This window comes from Vombatus ursinus, unplaced genomic scaffold (assembly GCF_900497805.2).
Source record: "Vombatus ursinus unplaced genomic scaffold, bare-nosed wombat genome assembly UNPS02014813.1, whole genome shotgun sequence".
NCBI classification, from domain to species: Eukaryota; Metazoa; Chordata; class Mammalia; order Diprotodontia; family Vombatidae; genus Vombatus; species Vombatus ursinus.
In genome coordinates this window covers 18,001,691-18,005,028 of record NW_020954591.1, presented here as the reverse complement: position 1 = coordinate 18,005,028, position 3,338 = coordinate 18,001,691, and the positions used below count along the sequence as shown (strand labels likewise).

General features: G+C 36.1%; 1 non-coding gene across 1 annotated transcript; it reads right to left on the bottom strand.

Annotated features, from left to right (window-relative positions):
* Positions 1-1,296: 1,296 nt before the first annotated feature.
* Positions 1,297-1,403, bottom strand: LOC114022856. Its single transcript, XR_003566712.1, has one exon. It is a non-coding gene; the product is annotated as a U6 spliceosomal RNA (small nuclear RNA).
* Between the last annotated feature and the right edge of the window lie 1,935 nt (positions 1,404-3,338).

The following is a 3,338-nucleotide window of genomic DNA, read 5'->3' as shown; positions in this document are numbered from 1 at the left end:
CTAGGTATAGATATGAGGAGAATCATTTAATAAATATGGTAAACTGAAAAATAGGCATCCCCTATGTCTCTGTCCTGAGTCCTATTCTCTTTCTCCCTCTCTTGATCTCATCAACTCCCATGCTCTCAATAATTTTCTCTATGATAATGATTCTCAGATTATCCAGCCTGAAACTCTCTCCTAACCTCTAGAATCACATCCCATACTAACTGCACAACAGGATGCTTCACGGATATGTTAAATTCAACATATCCAAAAATGAACTTGTTATCTTTTCCCAATCTCTCCTTCCTTTCAAAATTCTCAATTACTGTCTAGACCACCATTCTCTCATCAACCCAGGCTCACAACCTAAGTGTCATACTTGACAGAGAAAATGCCCAGAGTTAAGAGATGGAGTGTCTTGTTTGTGGAAAAGCCAGAATGCCAGTGTCACTGAAATGAAGAGTATGTGTCAGAGAATAAGGTGTAAGAAGACTGGAAAGGTAGAAGGGGGCTAGGTAATGAAGGGCTTTGAATTCCAAAGAGAACATTTTGTATTTGATCCTGGAGGCAATAGGAAGCCACTGAACATTATTTATTGAGTAGAGGGCATGACATAGTTGGATCTGTGTTTTAGGAAATTCGGATGGATTGGTGTGGGGAGAGACATCCTCCACTCAACTATCAACTTAATCTTCTTAAAGCACAGATCTGATCATGTCACCACCCTACCTAATAAACTCCACTGACTCCCTACCACCTGCAGGATAAAACATAAAATCTTCTGTTTCTCATTTCATAACTTGATTGCCTTCTGCCTTCCAGAATTCTTTTTTTATTTCTTATTATATTTTTAATTAAAACTGTGATAAGATTTTGGTTACCAAGCAGCATTTGATAAGAGATCCACTTGTTTTGGTAAACAATAAACATTTTTTAAAACATTTGTATACAATTTTTAAAACATTTGTGTACAGTGCTTTAATGACAACAAAACAAGGTCCAGTGTCAATCTTAATAGGGAAAACTATAATTATCTGTTAACTGGATAATCATACTTACAAAGCAGGTGTGCAAATATGTATTTATAAAGAAATTGTTTGGTGGAGTATCTAATGATGAAGGGTGAAGAAGAGAACTAATATGACATCCTGATGCAGGGAAGTAACCACAGACGCATGTATAAATACAGTATTTTTCCTAGGTTAAATGGATAAACAAACCCGTAAAACCACATTGGCAGTGGTAAAATACAAAATCTAGAACTACCAGGCAATGTGTCCTACATAAAGGTTAAGAGATTATTTTAATGTAAAAAATACTGAAGGCTTCATGAATTTGCATGTCATCCTTGTATAGGGGCCATGCTAATCTTCTCTGTATCATTCCAAATTTAGTCTATGTGCTGTTGGAGCAAGCACCTCCCAGGATTCTCACACCTTATTCTCCTCTAAGTATTCTGATATCCAGTGACTGTAGCCACTTTGCTAATCATCACATAAGACACTCCATTTCCAAACTCTGGGAATTTTCAACTAGCTATTCCTCATGCCTTGTATACTTTCCTTCCTCATCTCTGCCTGTCGGTTTCCTTGTCTTCCTTCAAGTCCCAGCTAAAATCCCTATGGGAAGCCATTCCTAATCCCTATTAATGCCAGTGACTTCCCTCCATGGATTATTTATTTTTTTTTTTAGTGAGGCAATCGGGGTTAAGTGACTTGCCCAAGGTCACACAGCTAGTATGTTTCAAGTGTTTGGTCTGAGGCCAGATTTGAACTCAGGTCCTCTTGACTTCAGGGCTGGTGCTCTATCCACTGCACCACCCAGCTTACCCTCCTCTACAGATTATTTCTAAGTAATCCTGTATATGTCTTGTTTGCCCATACTGATTTCATATTATTTCCCCCATTTGACTATAAAGAGCAGGGACTTTCTTTTACCTTTCTTTGTATGTCCAGTACTTAGCATAGTGCCTGAGGCAAAGTGAGCACTTAATAAATGTTTATTGAACATTCCCTGACTGATTGACTGAAATAATAGTATGAAATAAAAGAGTATAATAATGGTATAATAGTATAAAATATTATAAAATAATGTAGTATAAATAGTATAAAATAATGTAGTATAAAATACTATAAAATAAAATAATGTAGTATAAATAGTATAAAATAAAATAATGTAGTATAAATAGTATAAAATAAAAATAAAAAAGTATAATAATAGAATAATAGAATAAAATAAAAAAGATAATAAGAGCTCAAATAAAGACTTTGTAGAACAGACACCCAGGTCTAGAATACATGACATGGAAGAAGCTGCAACAAAGGAATCTAAAAAAGAACATTTGGACAAATAGAAGGAGAATCAGGACAGAGCACTGTCACAAAGACTTAGATCAGAATATTGTAGAGATTGTTGTCAAGAGTCAAGTGTTACAGAGATATCAAGGAGGATTAAATTCAAAATAAACTATTAAACTTGATAATTAAGAGATCATTGGTGACTTTGGAAAGGGCAGTTTCAATTTAATAATTAGGTTGGAGGCCAGATTGGAAAGGGTTTAGCAGAAAACTAGAGAAGTGGAGGCACCAATTTTATATTTTTTCTTAAGGAGTTTGGCCACAATGTGCTGTACAAATGGGACAAACATTGATAGGGATGATCAGATCAAGTGAATATTTCATTGTATGTTATTTTTGGTAAAGGATGAGAAAACATGATCATGTTTGTAGGCAGAAGAAAAAGATCTTTTGTTGTTCAGTTGTTTAGTCATGTCTGGCTCTTTGTTACCCCATGGACCATAGCATGCCAGGCCCTTCTCTCCTCTACTGTCTCTTGAAGTCTGTTCAAGGTCATGTTCATTGTTTCCATGACACTATCTATCTCATTCTCTAACATCCGCTTCAACTTTTGCCCATCTTCTCACTATGGGGCCAAAGTATCTTAAGCTTCAACTTCAGTATTTGGTCTTCCAATAAATAGACTTGTTTAATTTCCTTAAGTATTGACTGATTTAATCTCTTTGTTGTCCAAGGGATTCTCAAAAGTCCTCAGCACCACAATTTGAAAGCAATCTTGTGGCACTGAGCTTATATTCCAACTCTCACAGCCATATGTTGCTATCAGAAAAACCATAGCTTTAACTAAATGGATGTTTGTTGGCAAGGTGATGTCTCGTCTGTGATGAGGAGGAAATGAGGGGAAACTCAGTGAATGCGCTCATTTTTTTTTCAAAGCATGAAGTAAGGTCCTTGGCTGACAGGGTATAGAGGGCATACTGTGGGAAACTAAAGGAAAGGCAAGAGAGTTTGGAACAGTCACAGAATGAGATACAAAATTAATTAGGGAGAAGACTG